Source organism: Muscardinus avellanarius (assembly GCF_963383645.1).
Source record: "Muscardinus avellanarius genome assembly, chromosome: 6".
Lineage (NCBI taxonomy): Eukaryota > Metazoa > Chordata > Mammalia > Rodentia > Gliridae > Muscardinus > Muscardinus avellanarius.
Window position 1 is genome coordinate 40,393,936 of NC_137791.1, and position 19,200 is coordinate 40,413,135.

Here is a 19,200-nt window from a genome sequence, read left to right on the forward strand (position 1 = left end):
GAGCTTGAACTTGCAGCCTTCCTCCCTCAGCCTCCTAAATTGCTGGGATTATAGATGTATGCTACTGTGACCAAGCCAGGCAACATTTTTCAGATGTTAAAAAGACCTTCCGGGGTTTTAGGCAAACAGTCTCTTTACTTTAGTGGTCTTCCTTCCTTCCTTCCTTCCTTTCTTCTTTTGTTTCCTTCCTTCTTTTGTTTTCTTCCTTCTTTCCTTCCTTCCTTTTCTTTTGTGGTACTGAGGAGGCATTGCACTCTGAGCTACACTCTCAGCCTTCTTTTATTTTTTATTTCGAAACAGGGTCTCACTAAGTTGCGAGGGCCTTGCTGAGTTGTTGAGGCTGGCCCTGAACCTGTGATTCTCCTGTCTTAGCCTCCCAAGTACTAGTATTAAAGATCTGCATCACCACGCCTGGCTGGGCAGGTGTATTTCTGTCGTCGCCTCTCTTGCTTTTTGTCTGTACATCTCAGTATCTATAAATATATAATAATCTGTTTACCACACTGTTCTATTTACTTTGGCTTATAGCTCTACTTCTAGATTCCTTGACGCTTTATTCCCATGTATCTGGAAAACTGGCTTAACTGTGTTTTTAGTCATAGGGATTTAGCTTATGACCAAGAACTATACACTGCCATGGCCAAGAAAGTAATGGGGTAGTGAGAATTTTATGCTGTTTTCATCATGTTTTCATTAGTGTTTATTCAGGTCTTAGCTGGGGCTTAGCTCAGTGGTAGAGCTCTTGTCTAGCATGCAAGAGTCTCTGAGTTCAGTCCTCAGCAATCAACAGCAATAACAACAACAAACACACACGAAAAGAAACCCAATAGGCAGCAATTTGCAACATGATGTGCACCTTTATGTGATGTAATGTGTTAACTTGTTTAGTACTTACCACGTACCAGCACGTACTGTTGTAAGTTACGTCTCTCTCTCTCTCTCTCTCTCTCTCTCTCTCTCTCTCTCTCTCTCTCTCTGTCTCTCGCTCTCGCTCTCTCCACACACACACACACACACACACACATACACACACACACTCACACACTCACACACTCACGTTTTAACTCTGACAATAACACTTGAAGTAGACACTATTTTTGTCTGCAGTTTATTTTAGAAATAAGAAAACTGAGCTACAGACAGGTTAAGTATCTTGTTCAAGTCTGTATTGCTGGGGAGCACAAGAGCCACTATTAAAATCTTAGGCAATCTTGCTCTAAAATTGTTGTTAGACACTGTGCTATATTGCCCATAGACAGATATTAATATCTGCTTATAAAACACACCAAAGTATATCTTGAGTAATTAGTGCCTCCAATGAGCTAAAATAAATTTAATTCACATATGCATAAAACTTGTTAGAAATCATTTGTTATGTTTATAAAATAAGTACTGGTCTCTTTTGCCTATGCAGTTTTTACAAATCAATTTGAATTCTTGTAGGCTTTTGATTTATACTGCTCCATCTTTTAATGAAATCCAGGAAAGGGAAACTAACCCACAAGTCAATACACCTTTGCCAAGGCTAAAATTAATGGCTCTGGGTGTTTTCTGTTGACTGACACTTAGGGATTTACTGCTGCTCTCCTGGCTGCCTCCTTATCTCCCAATGAACCTCGTAAGTGGGAAATCCACAGTCGTATCCCAGAGTCATATGTTGAGTCATTTACTGAGCTTTTCTCAGGATTGCCTTTTAGCCAAGAAGAATATTGAGTGTTGTGCAAAGATGCAACATGGGGTAGTGGAAAAAATCTTAGACTTGGTGTCTTAAATCCAGAGTGAAAAAATCTAACACCAACAATGGCTATTTTTATGTAGTCTTAGGCAAATACTCAACATCTGAGTTTCAATCTATTTATTGGAAAATGTGTATAATATGTATTTTATTGCTTCTGAGATTAAATGAACAACAAACACACATGTATCCTAGATATTAAATCATACTTTAAATCATCTTAGATATTTAGATCATGCTTTATCTTTTGGGGATCTTGATGAGGATAATATATAATATCAAATAGGTTTTGTGTTTGCAAAATGAAAACTGTGTACCTTGCATTCCTTTATTTAAACACTTAGGTTTGACTTGGTAGTATCATGCCATATTGATAGAAATATATATGCCAAAAATTATAAGAAAAACAAAACCAGTTCCATTAGTGGTTCTGTTCAAGATAACACTTATACCTTAGGCTCTATAATATCCAGATGAAAATGTATTAGAAATATATTTTTTCTTTTTTCCTTATGGAAATATTATTTTGGTTTTGCAAATTCTTTTTATTTGTTTCTCATGTCTCTTTGTACCTCAATGCTTTTTAAAATTTGAATATTGTATGATGCAAATGGATATTTTACATGTATCATGTTAGGTAGATTTTGTATCCAAAAAGATAAAGCTTGTTTTGAGATATCTTTACTTTTCATCACTTAGTAAGTAGTAAGAAAATAAAATATTATTTGGTTCAATGATATGAATAAAAAGTAAATCTATTTATAAGAAAAAAGCCAGGTGCTGTGGCACATTCTTGTAATTCCAGTGTTTGGGAGGTTGAAACAGGAGGGTAACAGGTTCAAAGCCAGCCTCAGCAACTTAGCAAGATCCTTAGCAACTTAGTAAGACCCTGTTTCAAAATAAAAAATAAAAAATAGGGCTAGAGGTGTAGCTCAGAGGTAGAATGCTCCTAAGTTTAATCCCTAGTGCCTCTCTCTCTCTCTCTCTCTCTCTCTCTCTCTCTCTCTCTCTCTCTCCCACACACACACACACACACACACACACACACACACACACACAGAAGAAAAGTAAAAGAAAAAGAAAGAAAAATATCGCTTTCTGTGGTATATACTTTCTGTGTTATAAACCTTCTTGTGTTATGTGTATTTATTTATTTATTTATTTGTTTGTTTTTTTGTTTGTTTGTTTTGTGGTACTGGGGTTCCTGGAAGACCTTCTACCTCCCGGATACATTCCCAGACCTATTTTATTTTTGGAAACAGGGTCTCTTAAGCCAGCACGACTGGCTTCAAATCTACGCGATCCTCCTGTCTCCGCCTCCCAAGCACGGGGATTACAAGCGTGCGCCACCACACCCGGGGTGTTATGTGTATTTACATGTTCATGGTGAGTAGCAGAAGGTTAAAATAATTTCACTTTCAACTGGGATTGCAAAGATGTGGAAAAAATCAGCGTCTAATATCTGAAGATTCAGAGGCTAAAAATTGCCATAAAATATTTTAAAGTGATATTTTCCCTGAAACTGGTAACCTTTTGAGATGTCACCTGTGAAGTCTTGCAGGAGTACACATACATGCACACATACATCACATATATACATGACATGTCAGATCTATCTCTCTATATACACATAACATATGAATTACATATATATAATATATATGTATATATATACACATACATACATACATACATACATACATACATACATACATTAATAGGTGCTAAGGCTACTCATTCAGAAAGAAGCCTTTCTAGAATCTTTCAAATGGTCCCCTTGGAGCTCTGATATCTCACAGAGTTCTTTTCTTGTTAATTCCTACTGAGCAGTTGTAGCAAAAATAATCATGTCTCATTGTTGATGCATCAGCACAACTACATTTCAGAAAATCTTCATTATTTGACAGAAACAGGGCATTTGTGACAATAATTTTCTTAATGGCTTAATGTGCCAGTCTAGAGGTGTTACAAACTCAACTGTCCACACATAGTTCTTTTCAGAGAGGATGTGATCATATCTGCAGCTAAAATATCTACAATTACCAGTTCTATTCCAGAGATGTTAGTACATTAACCTCATGATCCTTTGCTGGGAGCTATGGTAATTTGTAACCGTATCTTTTTGAGGAATTTGTTTACACCAAAAATGGAGGAAAGTCTTGTGCTATTGAACTCCAAGCAGTCATTCAACTCCTTGTAATCAGGAGATGAAGAAGTCTGAAATGTCTTCTTTAGAAATTACTCAAAATAATGAAAGTCTAACAGATAAAGTGTAGAGCTGTAATCTTTGCCCTGAGAATGGCTCCATATAAAATGAGATCATCTTGGCTCGTGCTGGACTTAGTAATTCAATTCCCAGTCATGGATATTGTAGATATCTTTGTGTACTATCTCTTTTTATAGTATGAAAGATTTTTTCCCCTAGTGTATATTGCTTTTGCAGGTATTCCAGCCAGGCAATTCTCTGTCCTTCCATAAATCTTAAGGGACCATATAACAGTTTAGCACATTTAATAAACAGACTTTATATGGAAATAATTTTATGATTTGTAGCAAGTTAAAGTTTATCTTAAAAAGCTCTGTTTTAGGTTTGCTGAGCAAACGAATCATTAGGTGATTTAAGAGCCCACGGTAATGACAATTTAAATAAGAACGCTAATGTAAACCTTCTGCTTCAATATTCATTCACTTTCCCTAAGAGGGAAATCTGGACTATGTATGGGGGTAGTGTTTAGTAAGACTAAATATCTCTTTATAAAATTATTTTGCTTACATTTTAAAAAGTGACAGCTTAAGAGGATGGTTCTGTAACCCTGACAGGGAATAGAGGAGCTTCTAATGGGCTGTGCCATCCCCAGAGTTTGCGTCTGTAACTTGCAGGTTTGCATTTGTTTGGGTCCATGATTCTTGTATAATGTCTTCTTAAGTTTATTTATATAATTTGTTCCTACCAGTGCCCGGGGTCATTTATTACACCTATTAACTTCTCTCTCTGAAGAGATTCTGCCAGAATTCCTTTACGCCGTCCTCAGGTCTGTTTTTTCTCTCTTGAAATTTCAGATCACAGTTTTGCTGGCTCAGTGTGCTGAGTCTGTTTTGCTCTGATCTGACTATCTTTTACTGTGGATGCATCTGAGTCTCTGTAACTGACTGAACTAACTTGTTTTGTCTGTGCAAACATCTTCAGAAATGTAAAACTCACATGCACAAACATTTCAAAAACATTTTACATTCAAAGTTAGCTGGAGCAAATTCTTGGTCTTATGTTCAGACACTTCAATAACTTCTCTGCTAAGGTTAGTTTTTATTTTTTATACTTGATATTTTTCATGTGGGTTGAGATGAACATTCTTTCGCTATTGTCTTTTTGCTCTTGTGTTAGGAAATGTAGTCTGGAAACCTTTACGTCATCCAGTCTTTGGGTACGAGTAGCAGAAGCTCAACTATTATCATCCTTGTAGGTTCATGCCTCTCTCTCCCCACACATAATCTCAGGATTATTAAGTTATGTTGATTACATTTATTTTGTTAAGAAATAATTGGTTGCAGAATAAGACTGTACAATAGCTTTCAGTTAAATTTTCTAGGACATTTTAAAATTACATAGACATGACACCAAATTAACTGAAATTCAAATAAGGAAGCACTCTTTATGTTAAGCAACAATTTAAAATTATTTCACTAAATGTAATTAATATTATTTTAAGAAAATTATATCAAGGCATTTAAGATAGTCAACCTAATAAGGATTTTATGGACTCATCCACACTTTAAACTTTGAAGATTAATTTTAATTTGTTGGCCTTTATTATGATACCAAGAAACGATTTTGCTTATAAGGTCTATCATACTTTATTTTTCTTTCTAGGATAGTCTGTGAATATAATTTATATAAATAAACTTAATATCTATTCTTTAATGGTTGAACTTGATAAAGTAGCTATATGCTAGATAATAACTCATACTTATTAAATTGGGTATGTAATTAGGGCTTGTTTAAATTAGATCTCATTCCTTAAAGAACTAATGTACAGCTACCAAGATAATCTGTGCTTTTAATTAGTGTTTCCCACAGATTTTTATAGATGTATAAAAACTGCCAAAGATAAGAAACATACATGATGCCAGCAGCAATGTGTTTTATGTCCCAGTTAGGTTCTGTCATGTGAGGGTGCTTCTTACTGCTCTGAGCATTGGTTTAGACACATCACTGCAGCAGCATCTAGGAGATTTCTTCTAATTTGGTAAACAACAGAGTAATTTGAGGGAAAAGTAAACTTTCACTGTGGGTTATATACTATGTGCAAGCTAAATAGAAGTTGTAGGAATCATAAGCATACATAGTGTGAAATGCGCTCCTTTCCAAATTTCTAGCTTTCTGAGGGTGGGAGTGGGGTGCAATCATGGACATGTGAATCAAAGTGAAGAAAGAAAACTGCTGGTTGATAGAGGCTATTGGTTTTCCAAAAATGTCATCGTTAAGGTAAACTAAAGAGGACATATCCAAGTTGTCCTCAGATCTAAATGTTTCCAAACCCAAAGATCATAAGAAGTTAGATATGACCTTTTGGGCTTGTGTATTAAGATATTTCTAATAAGCTAAAACAGATGTCTGGATCCAACTTCATTCATACAACAGAGGAAAATGTCCTGTGGTATAGAAAAATAACTAGGTGGGAGAAACATGGTTCAAGGACCATGTGAAGTAGAGACATGTAGCAATACCAAATTTGGTAACTTTAGGCTTGGTTGTTACATCAGCATACCTTATTCTATCTGATCACCAGCTGTGAGTGCCAGCTGCCTAGTGTAAGAACCTGTTTTATTCAAATCTCTCTTTCCTAAATGGATGCTGGGATAGCTGACCAACTTTTCTTTTCTCAGTAGGCATTAAATTGGTCCTCTTCAGCTGTCTGCACCAACCTTTTAGCTCTGGCTTTAGTTCTGATGATCTAAATGTCTCCTTCACATGGCCTTGGCATAGCTTAGGGAGGGTGGGTTTTGCAATGGCATCTCTCCTGCAAATCCAAGTAGTATCATTTCTTCTTCAAGTGTCATTCCTTTGTGTTTGGGTTTCTTTACCTCATGGTTTAAATTATTTTAACATAGATCTGCCCACTCCCTTCCCCTCAAAGGGCAGACTTGTTAAGAGGCTTGTACTTATCTCATACAGTCTTTAATGATTAATGGCTAATATTCTTCAGGAACTTGGGACCAGTTTCCTGGAATAAAACTGGTATTCCAGTATCAATCGTTACCATCAATTACTGAATGCTTCAACTTGGAACCTGAGCAGAATGCTGCTGTACTATTCTCTGAATGACTCATACAGTGTCTTTTCACTGATTTGGTTATTAGAGTCACTCCAAAGACATCAATACCTTCTTATGTAGTGAGCAATACTTCTGGCTCACTAATATTATTTTTCTCTTGAAAAAACTACAAGTTTTTTTCTTATATATTAAAAAATTATACAACTAACTGACTTTTTGTCAGGCACCCTGGACAATAAATTTCTCTTTGTAATGTCTAGAAGGAAACATGATACAGCATTCATCTGGAACTATCACACACACACACACACACACACACACACACACACACATCAAAACAAAAACAAAATAAAAAACCAAAAGACTTGAACATCAAGACCTAGGTACTAATCTTTTCTTTTTTTTTAACATCAGACTTTATTTATTTATTTATTTATTTATTTATTTATTTATTTATTTTTGGTGGTATTGGGGTTCCTGGAAACACTTCTACCTTCAGGCTACAATCCCAGACCTATTTTTTATACTTTTTATTTTGGAAACAGGGTCTCTTAAGCCAGCAGGACTGGCTTCGAACCTGCACAATCCTCCTGTCTCCGCCTCCCAAGTGCGGGGAATTACCAGCATGCGCCACCATATCTGGCTAGTACTAGTCTTTTCAGTCCTTCTATTTTCTACTATTTGACTTTGAGAAAGTCATTTAACATTTATGAGTTTCATTTTTGTTTTCAACAAAATTATTATTGATAATACCTATTATACAAAGTATAGTTGTACATTATGAAATCAGAGTCTAAATTCTAACCTGAAGTGTTAGATCTCTTCAGTTATACCTATTTCTAGATTACTTAAGGATTAAGTAATTTTTTTATGTGTAGAATAAAAAATGTTTAATAGTTATTTTATCACAACTGAACTGCTGCCTAAATGAGGATACTTTCTAACATAATTAACATTTCTATAGTTACTAAACTCTTTTTTTTGTGTGTGGTACTGGGGTTCCTGGAAGCCCTTCTACTTCCTGGCTTCACTACCAGACCTATTTTATATTTTTATTTGGAAACAGGGTCTCTTAATCCAACGAGGCTGGCTTCGAACCTGCACGATGCACCTGTCTCAGCCTCCCAATCATGGGGATTACAAACATGCTCCACCACACCCGGCTGAACTCTTTTCTTAAAATCTTTATTGGTGCATTGTAGTCATACATCTCAATGGGATTAAAAAAAAACTTATGGAGATATACATGCACACATCACCCAATCAGCCCCTACCTAATCTCTAACCCTGTTTCTCCCCCTCCCTCTTAATCATACTTGGTTTTCTGATTGACTTTGATGTTTAAGTACATCATGTGCTTTAGAGAGTTTCCCTTATCCTCCCTCTTATCCCCTCAGATATGTCACCTTCATTGCTCCTCTATAGGGTCCCTTCTTCATCTAGAGTTCCTCCTGTTACTCATTTCTCCCTAATATTTTGCAAATTAAGAAAAACATCTGATTTCTTATTTTTTGTGATATTTCACTGTAAATGCCATAATTTTTTTCTCCCTTATGGCTGGGCAAAATTCCATTGTGTACATATCCCATAGTTTTGAAATCCACTCATTCGCTGAAGGACATCTTGGCTGGTTCCACATGACGAACTGTGCAGCTATGAACATGGTTGTTCATGCATTAGTTTGGTATTTTGGTTTTCATTCCTTTAGGTAGATACCCAGAGGTGGTATTGCTGATTCATATGGTAAGTTCGTTTTCCTTCTTCTGAGGATCTTCTGTACTGTCCTTCAAAGTGGTTGCACCAACTTGCAATCCTACCAACAATATATTAGAGCTTCTATTTCTCCACACTTATTCCCACTTACTGAAAACCTGAAAGCTAGAAGGTGAGTAACTTTGACAGGATGATCCACTCACAACCAGTATTTTTTTTAAAATAGAGGTCACTTGGATCTAGAAATCTGCTGAGAGATTAGGTGAAGAAGGGGTAGCTTCTCTTGCTTCCTGGCCACACAGTTGAAACCCACTGGCCCTTTGCTGTAAAGCAGGCCCCAGTTCCAGGCCTGCCACGCAATAGGCTCTGGGCCTGGCCTTGCTGGCTCCAGACCTGGTCTCACTCCGCAGCAGGCTCCGGGCCCGGGCCTGGCTGGTTGGCTCCAGACCCAGCCTTGACGCCCGGCAGGCTCTAGTTCCTGTCACTGTGGGCATGATGTTTACAGAGGTTCCCATCTCTCTCTCTCTCTCTCTCTCTCTCTCTCCATATATATATATATATATATATATATATATATATATATATATATATATATATATATATACATGAAAATAGCTGAGAGCTCAATTCCCTAGCAGCACTGGATTTTATCTCCCCACTGAAAGCGGAGGCTCACAGCCTCACCATGGAGAGCGGGATCTGCTGCTCCAAGCACACCCTGACCCTCAGCACAGTGCAGAGGAGTGCAGTGGTCATTAGCTGAGGTCTCCCAGGATACCTAGCGCAGCGAATCGGCCCATATGGGAAGGATTCCCTCTGGCTTGCCCCAGACATTTTTCTTACAGTATGTTGTCCAGAATTCCTGCACATGTCCAGCAAAAGCAGTCTATTTTTGGGGAGATATTTTAAAAAATTCAAGGTGGATTGGATTGGATCTGTCTGCCTCTCCCGAATACTGGCCGCTGCCTCTACCGCTATCTTGGTCCATCTCCGCAAAACTTTTTCTTACATAGTATGATATTCAGAGTTCCTGAGCATGTGGGGCAGGAACAGTCTACTTTTGGAGAGATTTCTTAAAAAACTCATGGTGGATTTGGTTGGATCAGTCTGCCTCTCCCGAATACTGGCAGCTGCCACCGCTGTCTTCTTGGTCTCTCCTAGATTATGTTGTTGTTGAGTATTCCTGTGCATGTGTGGCAGGAGCAGTCTGCTTTCTGATCTGTTCTGGGATATTTCTTCAAAAATTACTTTTCTTGCAGTGGCAGGTGCTGCCCTGCAGTCTTGCCTCCAATTGCATCATTTTCCACTCTCTCTCCTATATTTCAGATAGGAAGTCATGACTGGAAATGTTTCTATGTGTTGTCCCAATCAGCTATTAAATAAAAATCTGTTGTCCAGGGTTTCTAAGGGAAACGCATATCCTATTCGGCTACTGCTAACCATCACCGCTGCAGCCGTGATCGCTGCTGCAGCTGCAACTACAGCCGCCTCCATCTTCCTCCCTCTTCAATATTTTTTAATAAAAGAAAACAGTATGTGTCTTTTGCAGGAGCTGGGGGCCCAAGCACTTAGTAGCAATGTGCTTTATCTCCCCGCCAAGAGCATAGGCCCACAGCTTCACCAGGAGAGCAGGTTCTGCTGCTCTGAGCTCAGCCAGCCCCGCACTATGCAGAGGAGCTTGGCGGCCTGGAGTGGCCTTGGCTCCCGGGATGTGTGGCCTAGGCTTCCCCGACTATGCAGGGCTCCATCTGACGCTCCCCGATCATTTTTCTTACATAGTATGTTGTCCAGAGTTCCTGAGCATGTGGGGCAGGAGCAGTCTTTTTTGGGGGAGATTTCTCCAACAGTTCAAGGCGGGTTGGATTGGTTTTATCTAGCTCTCCTGAATACTGGCTGCCGCCTTCTCTGCCATCTTGGTTCCTCTCTTCTTTCTTATATTTTAGTCAGGAAGTCATGGCTATAAATGTCTCTCTATATTGTCCCAATCAGATATTAAACCAAAATCTGGTGTCTGGGGTTTTTCAGAGGAATACCTGTCCTATTTGGCTGCTGCCATCTTCCCTGGGTCTCCTACTAAACTCTTTAGAATTATGTATAATTCAAAATTCTCCTAATAAAGAGAAAGTCCTTAATTGTAGAAGGATTTTATTGTCAAATTTACTTACCATTTAATTTTATGTGTGTGTGTGTGTGTGTGTGTGTGTGTGTGTGTGTTGCAAAGTTCCACAGAATAAACAGAAGGTGTCTTATTTTAATTGTATATCCAAGTTGCTTGGTCTGCTCTGATATAATGTTCGTCTTTTATTTACTCATTTGATAGAGTTTTCTTTTTTTTTGGTGGTACTGGGGATGGAACCCAGGGGCCTTCTACCTCCGGGCTACACTCCCAGACCTATTTTATAGTTTTTATTTGGAAACAGGGTCTCACTAAGTTGCTGAGAGCCTCACTAATTAGCTGAGGCTGGCTTTGAACCTGTGTCATCCTCCTGTCTCAGCCTCCCAAGCGCTGGGATTCCAAGCGTGAGCCACCATGCCCGAGTTTATAGAGCTTTTATTTATTTATTTAATTTTATTTTATTTTTGTCTTACTGGGGATGGGACCCAGGGGCTTTCTACCCTGAGGCTACCATCCTAGACCTATATTATATTTTTATTTGGAAATAGGGTCTCACTAAGGTGCTTAGAGCCTCACTAAGTAGCAAAGGCTGGCTTTGAACCTGTGTGATCCTGTTTCAGCTTCCCAAGTACTAGGATTACAAGTGTGTGCCACCACGTCCAGCTTTATAGAGTTTTTGAATTTTATAGATATTAACTACTCATTTGTTCTATATGCTTCAGGTATTTTGGGTTTTGTTTGGTATTTCTTTGTACCATATAAAGTTCTTACCATTCAAATAATAAAATATTATGTACATATGTGAAGAAGACCAATATCAATCTCATTCTCAATACTCTGCATGGGGAAGTGGGGAGTGGGGAGGGAGTCAGGGAAAAGGCCTCCAAGTGCTGTGTGCATGTGTGTCACCGTCACTATTAACTACATTATATGTGAGACTATAATACACCAATAAAAGTATAAAGAAAAACAAAACATAATAAAATATACTGATCTTTTAAGATTTGTGGATGAGAAAAAACCTCTTATTTTAAAGATGAAATTTCATTTTGTCTTTGAGAAAGTTATTGATTTTATTTTTTACATATAAGTCTTTGACCAATCTACCAAATCTTTGACCTTAGTGTCAGTAATAAAGGATCCACAAAAGCTTTACTTTTTAAGGACTATAAAGCAATCAGTTTGAGCACTGCAAGAACATACACAACAATAGAACTCCCAAGTGCCAAAGGGCAAAAAAATCTCAATTTATCTCCTGGGAAATCATTTTCATGATTTGAAGTCGGATTTAAATTTTCGCATTCTCATTTTCTTTTGTTTCTCTTCTTTCTAGAAAACATCTGCTCTTGGGACTCCTATGAAAACTTAACACACTTTCTTCCCAGAAGCCAACTTATTCCCACCTTACCAGGATTTCACATCAAGGTAATTGATTCTCAATGTTGCCTTTTCTACAGAATTAAAAATATTTCTACACACCAGTTTGTACTATGAACATTATTTAATGCTATCAAAATAATTGCTGATTAAGATAAATAGATTTTCTTGCTAATTCAAGTTTCCTTTATAATGCTGATGACTGCTGTGTATTGGCCAGAGTGATTAGATCATTTAACCAATACGTTTAGTAATGTTCATTAAATATAAAAGCATAAGTCTCAGTAAACTGGATATGACCTATTTATTGTTAATATAACTGATATGAATACCATATGCACATTTCTGTGTACACTGTGGATCCACTTGCCTCACCTTTCAGATCAGTCATGGCTGCAGGGAAGAGTTAGGCATAGATTTTGGCCTGATTTACTTAGGCATAATCCCAAATGCCCTGTGTCTGTCCATGGAGAACTTCTTGGACCCTTGGCACCTGAGATTTTTCAACATACATGAGCATCCTGGATGCGTGGGAGAGTTCCTGATTCCAGAGTTAGATCTTGACAGTGGAGCATGAAAGTTGACAAGTGACTGGCTCCACCCTTCCATTCTTGCTAGGAGCACTGTTGAGATACGTCCATTCCATAAGTTTTCTAAGAAGGTCCTATAGATCAAGGAGACTACTGCATCCTGCACCTTTGTATTGCCTGTCCATCCTTCTCTATCCATCTCGTCCCTCCTGGCTCTTCCTGTTTCCCACCCCAGCTCATGGGATCATAGTTTGAAAAAGCCACTCAGGCATCAGTCTTTGTCTTAGGCTGTGCTGTTAAAGTTTCTTAGACTGGAATCTAAGAAAAATGTTAAAAAATTACTTCGATAATTTTCACACTGTGCTTTCCATGGGCTCTAATTTTTAGCTTAAACTACAGAAAGCATAATTACTAGAGATTAGAATTTTGGAATTAAAGAATGCTAAAATGACCACAGGCCATTCACTTTTAGTTGTGTCTTTTAGAAACTTATGTCAAACTTTACATTTCTTTTTCTGGTGGCACTTAAGCTTTGTATTATTTTTTTCAATTTAGGGAAAAATTCAATTAAGTCAGCACACCAAGGCATAGAGAATTGATAGGCATGCTAATAGTATTTTATCACACCTTTTTTAGATAATACAAAGTTATTACCTATTTAGATTCTCATTTAAAATGTAAGCTTGACTTAATCATTTATATATTTTTCTTTTCTTTTTCTCCTTTTTTTTTTTTTTTGAGGTCCTTGGTATTGAACCCAGGTTGTCAATCACTACCATTGAACTACATCTCCAGTCCTTTTTATTTTATATTTTGAGACAAATTAAATTATGAACATTATTTAGAAAGCTTGTGATCCGTTTGCTTCAGCTTCCTAAATTTGGTGTTGTATGCCTGTAATCCTAGCTACTCAGGAGGCTGAGGCAGCAGAATCAAAAGTTTGAGGCCAGCCTGGGCAACTTAGTTAGAACCTGTCTGAAAATTAAAGACAAAAAAGTTGGGGATATAGCTCAATGGTAGAGCATCTCTGGGTTCAATTCCTATTACACACACACACACACACACACACACACACACACACACACACACACACACTTATTCTTATGCAAATGAAACCAAAGAATACAATCATATGATGAATTAGAATATTTTAACTAAACCAAAAATCATTATAATAGATATTTCAAAAATATAATTCATCCAGTAGTAAACTATATGAATTATTGTAAACTGTGAAATATTGTATTAACTTTAAAATTAATTTGCTATGTAAGACTGTAAATGTGCTTCTAAATTTATGAAGCATGGCTTCCTTAATCTCTGGCCACTAGATGTCAGGGCAGCTCCATATAAGAAGCCAAGGGTAGGTGAGGGGTTGACCACTGAAGGGCCCATTTTAAGATGTTAGCTGCCCTGCTCTTAAGTATGTCATTCTGTAGCTTACAAAACCAGCCATATTACAAAATGCAGAGTCGTCTTCAGGCAACATGAAAATACAACTATTTTTAGATCTATTTATATGATGATAGATGTATTGATTAAGAATATGGTTGAAAACCATTTAACATGAATTCTGCTTTTAAATAATGCTAATTGCTCCATACTAACTCCACTCCAAACAACAAATAAACAAAAAATAAATAAATACCTCTGTGAGCATTGAGAATGGTAAGTGAAGGGAACTTTCTAAAATTCAACTCTTACCATGAGATATGCTGACTAATGAACAAAGAAAGAGGGTTTATAGCATTTAAAGAGCTTAAAAGAAACTGTGATCTGTATATTAGTTGGTAAACTTAAGGTCACTTTATTTTCATTTTTTATATTATGGGGAATAACTTGGAATAGCTCTTGGGCAATCCAGCTGTGTGTGCAGATAGTATAGGGTGACGTGGGTAGTTGAGAGCTTGGGTTTTGGAGTCTCCCAAAATGGGTTCCAGATGTGAATTTTCTTACTAGTTATGTGATGTGTTGTCTCCTCATCTATAAAAAGAGCTAATAGTAATGACCTCAAAGGGTTATTTTAAGGTTAAAGTAAGCTTATGAACCTAGAGATCTTATTCATAGTATCCTAAATGTTTCGAACAATCAGTAGATGGCTACTCATTACGAAGTTGAAATTTCATATCCAATACTTTATTTAATTTTTAAATACTGGGGATTGAACCCAGGGGTGCTACTACTGAGCGACACCTCCAAGATCTTTTTTAAGCTTTGCAATGAGGTCTCCCTAAATTTCCCAGAGGCTGTGATTCTCCTGTCTTAGCCTCACAAATACTGGGATTACAGGTGTGCACCAAGAGGCCTGTTGTATAGCCAAAACTTTAAAATGAAGAGCCCAATATTTTAAGTGTAAATAGAAGGCAAGTGTCAGTCTGTTCTAGGCAAGGGATAACATTAAGGGGAGGGTAACAGAAATAACCCTTCTGAAGCAGAGCTACTGTGGATGTTTAAGTACAATTCACATGTGGCTGTATTCATGGAAAGGGGTTTCTTGCAGGGTGGTCATCATGATAGAGTCTCCACAATTGCAGACCCCATCATATGATGGTGTTCTCTGTGGTGATAACTGTCCACAGAAGCTCCTGACCTTTCATCTTCTTAAATCCCTCCTGGGTGCTGGCAGTTCTCATGAGATGGCCCTCTTTGCTCTGGCTCCACCTGCGTCCTCATGGTCTTCCTGCATGTAATGCAGGAAGGGCAGTAAGGCATAATCCCAAGCCCCTGCCTCACATCACAGGGAGGCTGAGCCAGAAATGATTCCATGACACCTTCTAAATATGTCGGGAATAATGTATCAGAGGTGTCAGGGCAGTGCACCTCTACCTCTAAATGTGGCTCTTCCAAAATGTCAGTACATATCATAACTAGAAATAATTCATATCTGTGCATATTTGGAAAATTACCTGATATAAAGACTTTAATATTTTAAGAGCATTTCAGCATGTAATATTAACATAACCATACGAAATGCACAACATTATTGTAACTATTTTAGGAAGGATGCTGGGACAAATGAAAAAGAGGGATGTGGTGTGAATACAGAGGGAAAGGCAAGATGAGGGAAAGTGGGCGCCCTCGCATCCATGCATGTGGCTTTGCTGGCTTCCCTGGGATTTAACAGTGTGTTCTTCTAATACTTGCTGCAGCTTTCAGAGAACTTTGGTGTAAGAACTGAACAAAATGACTGAATTTGGGATACCAAAAAGGAAAGTCTAGTGAGTAACAGGATTTACTTCAGTAACTCCCCAAATCCTCCCACAAGTGAAATGATCATTTCAAATACTGTAAAGCAGAGAACAAATTGGCTAGGCAAGAACACTTACAGTGGAAGACAGCCGTTCATACGAAAGGCAGCATGATTACTGTGACTACTGGAATGGATTTAAAAAATGAGGAAAGAACATTCTAGCACTTTCTTGGCCAAGAATAAGCATAATTGATTTATGATTAATATGAAGGTCCTGCTTATCTGGCCAGTATATTTATTTCATGTAGGAATGAGCTGTAAGGCATTTTGATGCGAAATTCAATCCGCACATGCCAGGGAAGCAAATGAGCAGGAAGAGGAGCTGGAGCTGCTGGCGCTGCAAGCTGGGAACCAGGCAGGAGTCTGGAGCCTGGCAGCCCAAGGCTCGCCCTGTGTCCCGGCCTGAAGACATGAGGCGATGGTGTCTTCATTTACTTATTTGGTGGTTTAAATTTTTAAAAAATGATTTATTAGAAAGAATGAAAACTCTCCTTCTCCAGGCTGTGCTGAGAAAATATTGCTCGAGTCCTAATTTACAGGGAAGCAGAACATTCTCCTCCCCAGCTCCGCTTTCCACTCCCACCCTCATCCCTTGTGAAGTCGTGGTTGTACCATAAGCATCCCATCAATACAGCGACTATAGGTGTGGAAGAAACGCGTTTACAAATACTTCACACATACAGCTGCCGTGTTCTATCAGGTTCTTTGAGTCATTCGACTTATTGGAGGCAGGGTGGGTTAGTGGTTCACATCAGACACCCGGTCAGACTTTTCTTTCTGGGTTTGAATGAAGGTTTGACCAGGTTTAAACTGTAAACAAATTATTTTACATCACTACATCTCAGTTTCTCTTTCTGTAAAAAGGGTGGCACCTACCCATTGGTCTCTTATGATGATTAAGTTAGTATTTCCAAAGTGCTGAATAGCATGTTTATTATTTGGTAAATAATAATTATGTCTTTTAGCTTTCTTAAACAATACTGTGATTAAAACAAGAGACATTTGAAGAAATATTTTTTGTAATTGAATGATTACAATGCACCAATTGAAAAAAAGAGAGCTTAGAGATTATTTAGTTCAAAGCTCTTATGTTAAAGAACTTAAAGTGCTTTAAGTTTTATTACTTGAGAAACCTCCCCAAGGTTTTTCAGGATGAGTTCTTCCCCAGCACATTATTCTGACTTTTCTCTAAATATAAGGAAATATATTATATTAATATTATATTAATATAGAGCACATTTAACATATCAATATAATATATTAATATAACATATTGAACATATAATGTAATATGTTAATATATAAATATATATAATGTGATATATAATATTATATACCATTTATATATGTAATATACTTATTCTATAAATATAATGAAAGAATTCTTAGTATTTTAGTTTTGGAAAATGCTTACTGTGATAAATGCAGTAGAAATGGTAGGAATTGAGAGTGGTATAAATTATACAAAAGCATATCAGTTGTTTTTAGGCTGTGCAATAGTTAGGATTCGTTACATGTCATAGTAAACCCCCAAATGCCTTAGATAATATAGAAGTTGATTCCCCTTCTGTTTGACTGGAACACAGAACATGGTTCAGGGCTTCTGTGGTGGCCCTATGGTCAACAGAGACCCAGGCTCTTTGTACCCACTACTCTATTTCACCATTCTGTGACTGCCTTTCAGTTTCATGGTCACCTTTTGGTCCAAGAAGGCTGATGGTACTCATGTTTCTTTTTTCTTTTTCCTTTTTTTAATTTTTGGTGGTACTGGTGTTCCTGGAAGCCCTTCTACCTCCTTGGCTACACTCCCAGACCTATTTTTACATTTTTATTTGGAAACAGGGTCTCCTAAGCCAGTGTGCGCGGCTGGCTTCGAACCTGCGCGATCCTCCAGTCTCTGCCTCCTAAGCGCAGGGATTACAAGCATGTGCCACCATGCCCGGTGTCATGTTTTATTTTCCAGATTGCAGAAAGGAGGAAGGGAGAAAGGACAAATGTACGTGTGTGTGTGTGTGTGTGTGTGTGTGTGTGTGTGTGTTCATGTGATGAGCTAATATTTTTTCTATAAATCCACATCATCTTCTACTTACAGCTCTTCAGAACTTAGTTTCATGTCATTCCTGGCTATAAAGTATGAGACTGCAAAGTGCTCTCAACCAATTACTAGTTAAATTTGTGGATGCTCTCACTGAGGAAAGAGGGGTAACAAATAATGGGGTGGTAACTAACCATACTACAGGTAGGGTTTGGTTTTTCATCTCCTTCTTCCTCTTCCTATTTCCTTTTCTTTTTCCTAGAGTCCAGAAGGGCAGCTCTGGACTAAGAGAACCACACATTCGTGTAGGAGGAAATACATGTTCTCTTTCTAAAAGGGGCTGTGTCTTTATATTAGGCTCTTCTTTCAAGAAACAAATCAATTCACTTTGGGCTAAAATAAAAAGGAAAAGCTGAGGAGCAAGATGGCTGCAAGAATTGTCGCCTACCTCAAAAACGCCTGGGCCCAGTGTCCAGTGCTGGTTGTGTCCTTCACTGTCGCAGGCCTCTCTATAATTCTGCCCCCAATCATCCCCTACACCAAGTATGCCATCATGACCAACAAAGTCATACCCTACAACTATCCAGTGCCTGTCTGAGATTATGGGAACATGCCTGATGTGTCCAGCCACCCCTAGGACCCCCAGGGCCCCAGCGTGGAGTGGCTGAAGAACCTGTGAACACTTCCATTGACAGGAGGAAGCCCCTTCCCCTAATAAAAATGTGAAACCAACAACAAATAAATAAAAAGGAAAAGCTTATCATAAATGACAATGGCATTTCATTTAACTCAAAAGGTAGGAATAAAGGAATCCAAGGACTATGGAACCTGAGAACATGTTAAAAATGTAGGCAGTGTTTATTTCCTGTCACTGTTTCTTTCCGCCCATACTTCTTAGTTTAAAAGATCTCTTTCCTCTGTGCCCAAGGTCAACCTTATTAGTAAGGAATCAAATTAGAATTTGCACCCAAGATCTTCTAAGTCACACTATTCTATCCTTTATTTAAAAATTCTTATAGCAACAGAACCCTCTCTTTACTGATTTCACAATCAATTCTTCATTACGGTTCTCAATTTGATGTATCTGAGTATATATACCTGTATGGAGCCGGATCTTTAAATATAACTTCCAGAAATACTTCACAGGGTCTGTAACACTGTTGGCATTGTA

At 37.9% G+C, this 19,200-nt stretch overlaps 1 pseudogene across 1 annotated transcript; it reads left to right on the top strand.

Annotated features, from left to right (window-relative positions):
- Positions 1-18,453: 18,453 nt before the first annotated feature.
- LOC308264526 (NADH dehydrogenase [ubiquinone] 1 alpha subcomplex subunit 3-like) lies at positions 18,454-18,708 on the top strand (annotated as a pseudogene). The gene has a single exon. The product of its transcript is annotated as an NADH dehydrogenase [ubiquinone] 1 alpha subcomplex subunit 3-like (transcript).
- The last annotated feature ends 492 nt before the right edge of the window (positions 18,709-19,200 follow it).